Consider the following 15,534-nt stretch of genomic DNA (forward strand, 5'->3'; position numbering starts at 1 on the left):
GACTGTGTAATAATGATCAAGATTTTATAACAGAGATGAAAAAGACTGTATGTATGTTTAAAACTAGAGGTTATAGTAGTGATTTATTGGAAAATTGTTGGGACAAGTTTGTTAAAGAATATGTTAGTGGAGATTTTTTTAATGGAGAAAGGTGTAGATATAATGCTACACTGAAGGGTAACAGTAAAAAAGAAGATATATATTTTGTGACAACATATAGTTGTTATAGTTCATACTTAGTAGACTTTTAGTTTTATTAGGGATATTTGTTGTCTTTGAAAGATTTTTCACAATGGGTAAATAGCATGACCGTTGTAGCTTATAAAAAAGGAAGAAGTGTTGGGGATTTTATAGTGAAAGGTAAATTCGTGACTTCTCCTGTAAATATTGTAAGTGCTTTAACAGAATATGGAACCACACCTTGTGGGAGATGTAAAGCTTGTGAATATATAATTAAAAGTTTTAGTAAAATCAATGGTCTCAGCTTCAATGTGAGAGGTTGTTATGGGTGTGACACTGCGAGCAATGTTTATGCCCCTAAATGGCCTTGCAATAAATTTTATGTGGGAGAGAGCAAAAGACCTTTTAAAGTTAGGCTAATGGAACACATAAGAGATATTGTCAGGAACAAAAAGGAGAGCTCGGTAGCTGAGCATTTTAATAAGATACTTGGTGGTAAGTCTGTAGGTTTAGTAGGTACTGTGTTGGAAAAGATAAATGTTGCACAATATGACAATGTGGATATTAAAAATAAATTACTTTTTAAGGAATCTGTATATATTTTGAAGTATGATACTTTAGCCCCTAAGGGGTTAAATGTGGAGTGTAATTGGAGATTTTTTATTTAATGATTTTATTCAAATGTGCAATTAAGTATTTAATTGTTTAATTGGTGAGTATATTTAAGGCATGTGTATGTTTAAGAAAGACTGACTCCTTGAAGGCTTCTTTGACCGAGACGTCAGAGCAAATAAACTGTTTTGGATACTGGCTGGTCATTTTGTTTCACTTCTCTTTTTTCCTGTGGTTGTGCATGAACTATCTGTTTGCTGACCCACAAAGTCAATTTGACACAGCACAGTGCTGACCAGTTGGGAGAAATCATCAATCAATTCTTTTCGGTCATGATCCAGGCTTGTGGAGCACTATGCAATCAGTTTGCATGGAGCACACTTTTAAACAAACAAGCTACATTACAACTGGATTTTGTAGAAAAAACAATAAATGGTAGTGAGGGAGATTAATTAACTAGTACAAAATTCAAGTCATCTCAATGGCAGATTAAAATATACATTAGCCATTATCCAAATAACAATTTCAAGAGGAGTCATGAAATTCTTACTACATTCTTGTTTTTTGCCTTTTGTAGGTAGGTGGTTCCAGGTTGCAGGTCCCAGTCTAGAAGAAGCTCTTTCATCCAGTGTGGATTTGAATGGAGGATAAGCCAGGGAGAGGGATTTCTCTTTTGAGCTTCTAAGGTCGTACAAGTTTTCTTGAATAGGAAGTTTCCTTTTTAGCTGGGGACAGTAGCATTGTATTAGGACTTCGAAAATCAGCATTCCCAAGAGAAAGATAGCCTTTTTAGTTACTGAGAGCAAGTTTGTTTGTTCTAGCAATTTAAGTGAAGGGTCAGCTAATAGCAGTATGATTCTACATGCTTTGTTTTCTACAGGTATTCTTTGCTGAGTACAAGACAAGAAAAGGGAGCCCATATTCTAGTTAAGTATTTTTTGCAATAGTTAAGCAACATTTTGGAGAGAGAAGGTGTGTGATCTTACAGCATAGTTTCAGTTGATTAAGGACTTTACTGGCTACAGTTTTTGTGTGTGTTGTAAAGGAAAGAAAATTCTCGAGAAAAAGCCCTAGGCATCTCTGTTCTGTGACTTTCATGTGAAGCTGTCATAAACTTATTCACTAAAATAAAAATAAAAATATTCAAGTCCAGATCATAAACATTATAAAGTAAATAATACTAACTGCCCCTCTCCTGACAGGCCAACTTGGAGTTCTGTCTCTCCACACGAGTCTTTCTGATTACACTCTATTAGATATGGTGCCTGGTACACCCCACCCACTGCTGCCAGCACCACACATTAATTCATAGAGGTGGCTATAGATAAATCTACTGATTGAGCATCTATTCAAAGTACCACTCAGCAAAACAGAAGACTCCTTTAACATAATAATATCATCTGAAGTTCTAATTATTTTATAACTTGCTAGACAGATCAGACAGAAGGTAATCATAGGATCATGGGATCATAGGAGGTGACTAGGCTAATGGCCCTGGGGCCCTTACAAGCCTAGCCAAGAATTTATCCCCAAAAATGAAACCTCAGTCAGTACCTGTCCCCCTGTCAATGAAGGACACAGGTGGAACCCCTGGGACAAATTTGTGGCTTCCCATCCTCTCATCAAAGTTGCACATGAAGAGGGTCAGTGAGGTACTCTGTTTGACATGTATGGGACATTTATTTCAGAGACGGGGCAGCCTTGGGGAGACAAACCTGTCTCTCCAGTAGGTTTTATTGATATTGCATATTAGAGTCAGGCCTTTAGAGTGGGTAATGTGTGAGGAGTTGTACTTGTGGATATGGAGCATATTTAGTAGGGCAGGGTCTGAGACTGACTTGTAGGGAGACACAGATCACCCCTGAGCAATCTGTCCGATACTGAGTAGAGTGATGGTGATTTGAGCCTGTCACATAGGACAGGTGCTAGAGGCCATGGATTATCTTTGTGAGGTATTTCTGCGGCCTTTCCAGTTGGTGCAGACGTTTGGAGAAATTCATACCAAATGGGGCATTATACTCAATTATTGGACTAATGAGGGAGGAGTATAAAGAAGTAATAACCTCCTTTTTTCTGGATGCAATCCCTTTAGTTATGCGATGAACCAAGTAAAAGGCTGTTCTGACCACAGCTGCTAAATGATGGTCAAATGTGAGATTGTTGTCAGCCTGAATACCCAGGTCTCTCACCACAGGTTGTGTATTTAGGGGGTTGCCATTGATGTGGTAATCAGTAGGGGCTGTGTTTTTTCCGAATGGTATGATAATACATTTTTTTGCATTTAACTTGAGGCCATGACTTTGGCACCAGTCATTAGTTGCTTTGAGACCCTTTTGCAGTATGTTAACATCATTTGCAGAGTCAATGACAGTACCCAACTTACAGTTGTCCTCAAATTTGGTCAGCCACAGGCCTTTTGTCTTTGCCTGGACCTCTGAGAAGTAGAAGCAAACCATAAGGGTCCCAGGACAGATCCCTGGGGAACTCCACTAGTGACAAGTCTGCTATTGGAGGTAGAGGCACCTATTTTGACCTTGTGGGTCCTGTTGGTGAGCCATTTGGCCATCCACCTGATGAGATATGGATTTATGCCAAATTGTGGTAGCTTTTTGATGATGTCTGAGTGGGGGATTGTGTCAAAGGACTAAGTCAAGTCAAGGTAAGCTGCATGTACTGACTTTCCCTCATCCATGGCCTTGGTGACAGTCTCAAAGAAGTCAACCAGGTTCAACAGGCAATATCTGCCCTTAAAAAATCCAAACTGGGTGGAGTGAAGTGCTTGGAGATTGCCTATGTCCTTGTTTATGAGATCCAAAATAATACGCTCCATGGCTTTACAGATCAGACTTGTCAAGCTAATGGGGCGATACTTCCAGGGTCAGTATTGGCACCACCTTTGTGCAAAGGGATGACAATGCAGTTCTCCCACTCTGCTGGAATGAAGCCTGTACTAAGGCTGTGGTTAAATAGGGTGTTCAATGGCGAACTAGTTCTTGCTGGAGATGGTGCAGAATACAGCGTGGGATGCTATCAGGTTCTATGGAAGCTGTGTTCTTTGCCTTGGCTAGGGCCTTTAACACTTGATTTATAGAGATGTGAGATGTGGGACAAGTATCAGGGATGCTGAAAGGGCCTTTGGGGGGACAGGGGGGTAAAGTTTGAGCTGAACCGATCTGCTAGCAGGTTGGCTAAGTCAACAAGATCAGTGTAAGTGATACCGTTAAGTACTAATTTGGAACAATCCTGGGCTTTGCCATGGAAGTTCCTGACATAACTGAAGAAGGCTTTGTGGTTTTCCTTTGTTTTGGATGCTAGTTTTGATTCATATTTGGCTTTGGAGGTTTTTACTTGTGATCTAATTTGCTTGTTGAAGCTAAGGAGGGAATTTTTCCAATTTGGAATTTTTTCCTTGTTACCCTTGGACAACAGTTTCTTCCTTTTGTTGCAAAGCCTGTTAATAGAGGATGTCCACCAGACAGGTTTGTGTTTCCTTGAAGAGCAGGGTTTACTCTTTTGGGTATGGCTAAGTCCATGCAGTTGTACAGGTGCTTGTATACTGCACTGGCGTACAGTTCAGCATAGTTTTCTGCATCCTCTGAGGGGGCCGGTGGTATAAACCTACTGATACCTTCCCTTGGGAGGTTATAGTCAGCTTTTGAGAAGCTTTTTAGCCTTACTACAGCTGGGGGGGGGGGGGTGGTTGACTGGGATAAAAACTTCAAATGAGACAGACCGATGATCTGATCTCACCAAGGAAGAACATACTGTAGGAGTGGTGCAGCGGTCACCCATGTTGGTGAGAACAAAGTCCAAAATATGATCTCCTGTTGTGGGGGATGAGACGAGCTTGTCTGGTGCATTAGAACTGATGAAGTCAAGGAATTGTTGAGTGAGTGCATTAGTGCAGGAATAATTCACCCATTCTATGGTGAGGTAATTGATCAACTTGTGTCTGTATAAGTTAATAACTTATACAGACACAAGTTGCATTCACCTGGGAGAAACTCCAGGTTAAGAATGCTCTTCATGAAGATCACACACCATGGTGTATGGCTTCTGTGCTGTAGAACAGCATAAAAAAGCCCTTGTTAATTCACAAAAAATGTTAATGAGGCAGGACTATGAAGGACTCATTGTATGGACAGCACAGTGGTGCAGTGGTAGCATTGTCGCCTCACAGCAAGAGGTTATCCTGTTTGATTCTCGGCTGGAGAGCCATCTGTGTGGAGTCTGCATGTCCTCCCTGCATTCTTGTGGGTTTCCTCTGGGTGCTCCGGTTTCCTCCCACATTTTAAAGACATGCATCTGGAGCATTTCTCCCCAGGCCTCCGATGAAAAATGGTTTAATTCCAAGTCGGACTTTCCCAGTAAAAGACATGTTAAATAAAAAAATTATCCTCCTCCATTGTTTAAGTTTAGTGCACCAACCTCCCATTCCCTATGCAAATCCACCACCATTACAAGCAAATGCCATTCAACAAGCCAGCACCATTGATCTACCAGCTTGTCTCAGTAGCATTAACTATGGGACAGCGATGGTGGACTGCACAGTGGTGCTTCACATGCCAGCAGAAAGACACCATTCCCTGCATGTCACCACTGAAAAAAAATGCTACTTCACAGCAAGTCACAAAAATTCACACCTGCAATACTGTAGTTGAGTTACCTGCTACTGCACACAAACATGACCTGCCCTCTGCACAGTGATACTGATGAACTCCTGCCTCCTGCAAGCAAAGTATCATATCCCTTTATTACCATATTACAGTAATGAACCACTTTGAATTCTTTATAAATTACACACTTAGTCAGGACAGTAGACCACAAATGGACAAAGAAAGGTAGCACAGGTATGTACAGTGAAACTTGATAAGGCATAAAGAATTGCACACTTGGCTAACTCATTCCTCACCAAATTTAACAGTTATCACAGAGACATGGCTAAAACAACATACACAAGATATCAATAAAAACTGTAAAACTATGTATATAAACATATAAAAGATGGTGTAATCTCAGCCCGCAGCTATATCATTAATGAAACAAATAGAAAATACAAAAGAGCCGGTGGAGTTGCCATCATCTTCAAAAATAATCTCATACTCGACCTATCATCCCTTAGAACACCGTTTCAACAATGCTGAAATATTAGTCTCTCAGCTCAGTATAAACAGCACTATTTAATCTATACAGTCCCCCATAGAAACAACATAAGAAGACTTCTTCAGCTGAACATCTTCTAATAGCCCACAACAGAAACTAATTCTAGGTGACTTAAACACTGACTGGCTAACAATTACATTAGTTAAACCCTACAAATGCCATAAACCTTTATGGCCTCATATAAGTCATAAACTCTTTTACCCAATATGACAAAAAATCAACCACAAGTCTCATTGTCTCGAGACCCACATCTGCTCCTAACAACTGCAATTCAACGCAGCCTCAAAAACTTCTACAATGATAAATTTATCCAAAACCTAAAACAGTTGCAACTGGAGCACCCTAAAACTTCTTCCTATATAGATGATGCCATAAGCACATGCAGTAATGCTTTCCTAAACATAATAAATGAGCTTGCCCCACTTAGAACTAAAATAATAAAATCTAACCCTTCCCCCTGGCTAATCAAAATTATAAGGATCCTAATGCAGCAAAGAGAAAAGATGTGGAAAGCCTGGAAACAGTCCACCCCCCCCCAAAAAAAAAAAACTCCAAACTTATGACACCTTAGGAAAATGCACAAAATATAATATTATAAATGATAATAAAATTCTATACTAGCCTTCAGAACAACAATAAAACAATCCAAAAACCTTTATTTTTCCATAAATATTCTGCTGAAACCAGGTCAGACCTCTCAACCTATCTCATCTTTTACCACCCAGATATATAAAAACAGTTTTCCCCACCTTTTTAATCGACACTTCATAGAAACTGTTGCTCCCCTACTTTGGACACAATACAACAGTCTTCATGGGTTTTGCTCAAGCAGCTTTATTTTATACAAACACATCACTATAGAAGTTTACTGACTTTAACTTAGGTAACTTTTATACAAACTAACAACTGTGAGCATGCATGCTCTCACTCTGGCTGCTCTTACAAAATAGCGCTAGGGAGTGCACGTGTCTGGAATTTATACATGCACTTACAGCCTTGACATGTTTCTTAAAGATACAGCACACTTCACTTACATTCTGATCTACATCCTCCCTCTTTGAGAAATAGATCGTATAATGCTATGAGTCTATTTAGCATGCAGAAATCACCGGTAAATCTTTGTCATGCATTACACAGTGCTAAGCGCACACACACACACATACATATATATATATATATATATATATATATATATATATATATATATATATATATATATATACATATATATATACACACACACACACACACACACACACACACACACACACACACACACACACACACACACACACATATATATATATATATATATATATATATATATATATATATATACACACACACACACACACACACACATATATATATATATATATATATATATATATATATATATATATATATATATACATATAGACACACACACACACACACACGCACAAAATCAAGTCCACGTTGCTGTGTATTTCACACTAGGCTTTAATACTCATCCATATTGTGTGACATAAAACTGGGAATTAGATTTGGCAAATGGAACTGTCTCTGCAAAATGTTTGACCCATGGAATGTCTGGAACATTTTCTGAAATGGAATCAGTATTTTGAACACATTCTGGTATGGAAACAGTGTCTGATTCACTCTTAGATTTGAAGTCTGCATCACAGAAACAATGCTGTGATGGTGATGATGATTCTGGTACAGGAAGAAGATGTCTACGGTTCCTCCTAATGATTCTGGTACAGGAAGAAGATGTCTACGGTTCCTCCTATATTCCATACCCTTGGAGTCTACCAGGTAGGATCTTGGCTTGGCACAGATGCCTGTAATCTGTCCACTTTGATCAAAACCTTTTGTTTTCAGGATTCGTACAGTCTCTCCTTTCCTCAATGAATGAAGTAACCTGCTCGATCTGTCTTTACTAGATTTCTGGATATTACGATTCTTACTCAATTCAGCCTTGATGGTTTTATTGTTCTTAAGTTTAGGCTTCAAAAAATTGGAAGTAATGGGCAGTGTAGTTTTAGTTTGCCTGGAAAGTAATCTTTGAGCAGGTAAGCAAGAATATCATCACGGGGTGTGTTTCTGAGAGTAAGCAAATTCAAGAACACCGGTATTGTCACGCTTTGACCTTTCAAGTAACTTATTTGCAATCTGTACTGCATGTTCAGCTAGACCATTTGACTGAAGATATTCAGGACTACTAGTGACATGTACAAAGTCCCATTCTTTTGCAAACTTCTGAAACAATTGGCTAGGAAATTGAGTACCATTGTCAGAAATAACTTTGTGTGGACTACCATGATCTGAGAAATGATGTTTCAACTTAGTAATAACAGCAGCAGATGTTAGGATAGGTAGTAGATCAATCTCAAACCAATTTGAATAAGAGTCTACCAAAACCAAGCAGTGTTGATTGTTCCACTCAAAGATACTAGCTGCAACTGTTGACCATGGTAGTTCATGAACTGGCTTAGATGAAGTGGTTCTCTTTGCAAATGTGGTCTAGTGCTATTGCATACTGAACAAAGAAAGTACTTTATCAATGTCTTTTGGTAATGAAGGCCAAAATACTAATTCTCTCACCCTTTTCTTAATGGATGTGGATCATTGGTGACCACCATGAAAAATCTGGATATATTCTTGTTGTAAGGAAGCAGGAACAACAATTTTAGGACTTTGAAAATAATGCCATCTTTCATCAACAATTCATCTCTGTAAGGAAAATAGGTTTGCACTTCAGGTGGTACACTAGATTGCTTTAAAGGCCATCCAGTATTAATGTAGTGATTGAGCTTCTGCTAAATTGGATCAGTCTGAGTTTGATCTCTCAACTCATCAAGCCTAGTGGTAGAAAAATTATGCACTAACATCACATCAAAGTAAAAATTCTCTGCGTCAAACTGTTCTGTCATATTTCTGGGCGATCTAGATAAGGTATCAGCCAGCTAGAGTAATTTGCCTTTTGTGTAGACCATTTTGAAATTGTACTTTTGCAATTTAAGCATCATTCTTTGTAATCTCTCTGGAGCAGAATGCATAGACTTCTTTAGAATAGTAACTAGAGGTTGGTGGTCAGTTTCAATCTGAATAGCTCAACCATAAATATAATCATGAACTTAGAACATGCAAATACTGTTGCCAAAAGCTTCTTCTCAATCTGAGCATACTGCATCTCAGTTCAGGTTAGTATTCTAGATGCACAGGCTATGGTCTGCCTTCTTGAAGTATAACTGCACCAAGACCAAAGTGTGAAGCATTACAGGAAAGAGTAACTGGTTTGTTCACATCATAGTATCCTAAGGTTGGTGGGGTGGCAATGTTCTGCTTAAGGTCTTCAAATGCCTTCTGGTGCTGTTCCAACCATGACCATGCAACATTTTTGCACATGAGCTCTCTCAAAGGTGCTGTCAACTCACTGAAGTCTGGCATAAACTTGCCTAAATAGTTGACTATGCCTAGAAAACATTGTAGAACTTGTACATTATCTGGTGCTGACATCTCAAAAATAGCTGCTTGCTTGGTTGGGTCTGGTCTCAAGCCTGTACTCGTGAACAAATGACCTACGTATGTAACTTCTGGAAGTCTGAATTTGCACTTCAGAGGATTGAGCTTCAAGTTTACTTCACATGCTCTGTCCAGAACTCTCTTTAGGTTTCTGTCATGCTCTGCTTCACCATTGCCTCCAACCAATAAATCATCTACTATTATGGCACAAGGATAATCCAAAAAAATTAGCTCCATTGCACTTCACTTGTAGAATTTATTCCAAATGGCATTCTTAGGAATCTGTATCTGCCAAACAGAGTTACCAAAAGTAGTCAGAAATTAAGATTTACGATCAAGCATCACTTGCCAAAATGAGCTTTTTGCATCCAAGACAGAGAAAACATTGACATTCGGTATTAAGGCTGCAACCTCTTCAACTGTGCGCATTGGATGATAATGATTTGTTCAGATCTCTTGGGTCAATACATATTCTGATTTTGTCTGAGCCTTTTTTGTGAGCTGCTGCTATGGATGCTACCCATTCGGTTGGTTCTGTGACTGGACAAATCACACCTTGCAGCACCATTTTATCCAACTGAGTCGTAACTTTAGCCTGTATAGATATCAGAACTCTTCTTGCTGGTCTGACTATGGGAGTGACCTCTGGGTCTACATTCATGGAATACACAACTGGAAGTTGGTTGGCAGCTTCACATAAATGTGTAATGGAATGGCTACAAATTCTGCTGGAAAGAGATGAATTAAAACATCAAAAGTTGAAACAAGAATTGGCAACTTTATCTAATACCATTACTAATTCTATTGGTGCAGTGAATGTGAGTAATTTTTTAAGCAAAATTAATACTAAGTTAAGCACATTGGAAACTGAATTGGTGAATTATAAAAAGAAAAAAACTGGTGAGAGATGTCAATGATTATGAGGGAGGACAAGCTTTCATGACGTCAACCAATCAGCATAGAGATAAACCCCAGAAGCAATATGGTGACAAGAAGCAGAAGTTTTCAGTGTCGTTTGCTTCATCGGAAGGTTCAGGCTTAAGTGATATGACAGAGAACTATGAAGAGGACTATCCGCTTTTACCACATCCACAACAACCATTTGAGCACCAAAACTATTTTCAGAACCATGCAAGTCAACAACGGCAGGGTCAGAAATGGAGTAGGTATACTGCCCACAATTCAAACGGCTTCTACAATAAGGACTATAGAAGCAGGCAATACAATAGTAAGAAATTTAAATATTGATGTATGTAATGTATAAAATGATGTTACTTTGAATGCAGTAAATTTGTCCAACTGTAATTTAACACAAGAACAGTATACAGTTTTAAATTTAGGTCTGAAGTTTATTCCACCGGTTATTCCACAGATGCATGTTTTTAAACAAGAAATTTTTAAGTTTATCCGTAAATTACATTTAAAATGTTTTTTCTTTAACAAAGGAAATGAGAATGATAATGGAATGAATTTAACTGATGAATTTTCTGATGAAAGTTTGTTTCATGTAATGAAGATGATGAGCAGCAATGTGATGAAGATGAAATGACAACATGTAATGCTTATTGTTTATTGAATACTTCCAGTATCCCAGTACTTAGTAAGTTTATGCCTCCTTTCCAGAACCAGTGCATCTCCCATTTCAACTCAATGGTTAATTTTGAAGGTGGAAATATATGCAGGGAAGTATTAGAAAATAAAAAATGTATTAACTATAACCTTACTTATAAAGAATGGAAGCCATTAATAGAGCTCCAGAATAATAAGGAGCTAGTAATTAAACCAGCGGATAAAGGTAATTGAATTGTTATAATGAATGCCATACAATATCATAGAATGTGTGTGGAACATTTAAGTAACCAAGAAGTATATGAGAATAGTGAAAAATCAAATCTTAGTAAAGCAATGGGGAAATATAATAAACTGTTGCAGAAAGGTCTACGTTTAGGTTATTTCTCAAAGAAGGATGTGGAACATAAGTTGGCACCTAATAATAAAGAATTAGCAGTATTTTTATGTTTGCCAAAAATCCACAAAAATTTGAGAAAACCTCCAAGAAGACCGATTGTATTGGCATGCAACTATTTTTCACATAATATGGGTTTATTGTTACATGAAAAATTACTTCCTTATGCAAAGAAAACTTCTTCTTATATACAGGATAGTTTTGATGTTTTAACAAAGATTGCTGGAATTGAATGGAAAAGGGAGATGCATTGGATTGTGTTAGACGTGAGAAGTATATACACATCCATTAAACATAGTGATGGTTTAACTGCTATATCATATTTTCTGGGGGATAACCCTCTGTCCACGTTCATAATAGAGATGGTAGACTTTTATCTGCAAAATAATTTCTTTCTTTATAATAATGAAATGTATAGACAGAAACAGGGGACTGCCATGGGGGCACCTTTTGCCCTCATGTATGCAAACCTTTTTATATCCTTCTTTGAAATAACATTTCTGTTTAGGCAGGAATTTATGAAACAACATGTTAAGAATTATTTTCTCTACATAGATGATTTGATTTTTGTGTTCGAAGGAGGGGCAGAAAAGGTTAATAAGTTTGTAATAGAGATGCACCAGAATCCGTTTGACCTCAGTTTTAATGGTTTACAACAAGGAAATAAGGTGCATTTTTTGATTTGGAATTAGAGGGCAAGGAAGATGGTACCATTGTAACAGGAGTGCATAGAAAATTTACTGATGGTAACCAGTTTTTACATGCATCTAGTTGCCATCCACCCCTTACAATAGCTGCCCTTCCTTATAATGAATTCTTAAGGTTGTCAAGAATTTGTAATAAGGAAGATCTTTTAAAAGATGAAATTTGTAAATCAACTGATATGTTCATAAAGAGAGGGTATAGTCCAGTTATGGTTAAGGAGGCAATATATAGGGTATACTATAGGAATTACCTTCTGTGTGGAGTCTGCATGTCCTCCCCGCGGTTGGGTAGTGTTCGAAAGACATGCGTGCGTAAATGGGCGTGCCTTCGTTGAAGGTTGGATATCAAGCTGGCACCTCGGTGTTTCGTAAAAAAAATCTACTGCCAATCATTAGCGGACTGGAGTTCCGCTGTGGCGACCCCTTACCGGGAAAAGCCAAAAGACAAACAACAACTATAGGAATTTAAATAATCAAAATAAGAGAAATAAAATAATACATGAAATGGAAGAAGTGAAGTTAAATCAAATGCAAAAGATTTATTTTGTCTCTATGTATAACATTAGAAGTAAGGAAATAATAAGGATGCTGGAGCATTACTGGGAATTTTTGATGCACAATACATTTTTAGTAAATGTTTTACCAAGACATCTCTCAAAATCGTATATGAGAGGTAGAAGCATAAGGGACATGTTGGTACATGGATTATTTGCTTTACCAAATCTACCAGTACCTAGAATGTTGATGGAAACAGGTACCATCAAATGTGGGAGATGTCCAGTGTGTCCACATATTGTTAAGTGTTTTGAATATATTAATAACATTTCCTTTATTCTCAAAGATAGATTTTCATGTGAATTAAAGGGGGTAATTTATATTTTGAATTGTCCTTGTAATATGTTCTATGTGGGAGAAACGAAAAGGATGTTTCAGTTAAGATTTATGGAACACATTAGGGACATCAAAAATTGTAAAGAAGAAAAAACAATTGCTGCTCATTTTATGATATCACATAATAATGATTATTCATTACTGTAGGGAAGCATTTTAGAACAAATTAATTGTTTTTGTATGGATGAAAATGTTTTAAAGGAAAAACTTCTATATAAAGAAAGTATTTACATTTTGAAATTTAACACAATGGTCCCTATGGGACTTAATGGGGAATTGAATTGGAGAAGTTTGCTTTAAGGGGAAATGGTTTAATGAGTTAATTCATTATTTAATCGATGTATAATGTGTATATAAGTTTGATGTTTGATGAGATTTGTATTCCAAGAAGGTGTTTTCACCGAGGCGCTAGAATTAAAACTGTTTTATCTGAAGATTTGTGTTTCATTTGGATCCTGGTTGTTCATCTATCGATGTGAGGAGAAGTGGTGTTGTTGTATTATACACAACTGGAAGTTTGCCTAACTTGTCATTGAAAACATCAGCATACTCTAAGAAAATGGCTTCTGAAAAATTAGAACTCGGAAATGCACTTACATGACGGACTTCTCTAGCAGAAGAAAACAGATCCATTCTAGAACTATCTTTGAGACCCAGTAAAAATTGCACTAGTCTTCGGACTACATAGAATAACAAGTTGTAACAGTTCTCGGCCAAATAACATGAAAGTGTCAGTGAGCTTCAGTTTGAATGTCTTCACCTCCATAAGTAACAAGTCTCACACTACTGGCTGCACTGAGTCATTCGTTAGCTCTCACTTTAGCAAATGTGTTTGCTGATATAACATTACACTTTGAACCAGTGTCTACTTTAAGCTCTGTGGATTTTCCATTAATCCTGACAGTACAAAACACTTTGCTTCTTGTTAATAAATTCACTGCATCAACTCTTTCATTTAGCACTGATACACCATCTACATAGAAAGCTGTCTGCTTCAGCTCTACTTGATCAGCTTGCTTCTTTGTGTGACCTTTCTTTACAACTGTGTGAGACTTACTCGATTTACAAAACTTTTGGAAGTGGTTCCATTTTTTACACATGTAACATTGCTGACCAAATGCTAAGCACGTCTCTCTCTTAGACTCATGATTTGCACCACAATTGCAACAGTTAACAATAAAGCTAGACTTGGGTTTTGCTGATTCATGCTTTCACTGCAGTGAGCTGGAATAAGCTCCTTTCTTAGAACTTATTGGAAAGCTACGTTTCTTCCCTGAAAACCTCGTAGCTGCCATGTGCTTGGGCCTGCTTTTGTTCCCCAGGTGTTGCATACTATCTACATTTGTTCTGGAGCCAACTGAAACCATGCTCTTGTCACTCACAAGTACACTTGTGTGTTTTTCTGTCACCTCATGGATTTGACAAATCTTTATGGCTTTGCTCAACATTAAATCACTGTCACAAAGTAAAATCTTTCTTACAGCAGCACTGTTAATACCACACACACACACGCCTGTCCTTTATCAGCTCATCTTTTAAGTCACCAAACCAACACATCTTAGCTTTGTTTCTCAGGTCAGTTATATAAGCTGCAAATATTTCCCCTGATTTCTGATCTCTCATGTAAAACAAATGCCTCTCTAATGTTATATTTGTCTGGGGATTACACATTTATCTGAACTTGCACTTAACACACTCTGGGTCTGCTCTTGATTCAGCCTGCACAACAATATGATGGTTTTCACCTTCTCCTTCATATGCTGCAGGTGCATACATAAATGAACACTATCTTTCTATGGCCTCTGACCCAGCTAGGTTTAGCAAAATGAATGCCTTGGTGCATGCATCTCTATCCACATAAGCTGCTTGTATAAAAATATCATATTCTTGCTCAAATATTCTCCAATTCTCTGCAATATTCTGATCAAATACAAGGGTCTATATCATAAGAACGAAAGTTCAAAAGAACGAATGCTCAAACATCGAAAAAGCACAAACATTGAATGTTATATTGTGGGGGACTGTGTCCCCCACACCCCCCGCTAAATATATATTCCAACTCCGAGGTCGCACTACAGTGAGCAAAGGGCAAATATTCCTATCCTCACTGTACTGCTACCCCAGAAAAAGTGTTTCGATGTCCGGCATTTTCAATCATAGGAGCGTTCATTCTTTTGAACTTTTGCTCTTATGATACAGACCCCAAATACAAGTGGTAGGGGCTTTCGAAATCCATCTGCCATATTAACACATACGAGTGAAGGGTTTTGCAAATAAGCACAAACATACACTCATGCACATATAGCAGAAACTTATGCCAGTATTTGTAACTTTGTCCAATGCCTTTGTGCTTCTGTATTAATACCTTTGGGGCTTTTCAAAATAATGCTAATGAACAAACTCACAGTACCTTTGAATAATTGGACTTTGCGAAATAAACTTCTCATGCGCAGTGCTAAAGTCATTTATCATCATTTTAAGAAACATCTCCACAAGTTTACGATGCAAGTG

This window comes from Protopterus annectens, chromosome 5.part0, assembly GCF_019279795.1.
Source record: "Protopterus annectens isolate FY-2018-M chromosome 5.part0, PAN1.0, whole genome shotgun sequence".
NCBI lineage: Eukaryota > Metazoa > Chordata > Ceratodontiformes > Protopteridae > Protopterus > Protopterus annectens.